The following is a 245-nucleotide window of genomic DNA, read 5'->3' on the forward strand; positions in this document are numbered from 1 at the left end:
AAAAGTCTTCAGACAGCTTTGGGGACCCGGTTAGATTTAAGTACAGCTTTCCACCCACAGACTGATGGGTAGACAGAGCGATTGAATCAGATATTGGAAGACATGTTGCGTGCCTATACCTTAGAGTTTTCAGGAAGCTGGGATGCTCACTTGCATTTAATGGAGTTTGCTTATAATAAAAACTACTAATCCACTATTGGGATGTCACCATTTGAGGCCCTATATGGGAAGAGTTGCAGGTCCCC

Source organism: Benincasa hispida, chromosome 11, assembly GCF_009727055.1.
Source record: "Benincasa hispida cultivar B227 chromosome 11, ASM972705v1, whole genome shotgun sequence".
NCBI classification, from domain to species: domain Eukaryota; kingdom Viridiplantae; phylum Streptophyta; class Magnoliopsida; order Cucurbitales; family Cucurbitaceae; genus Benincasa; species Benincasa hispida.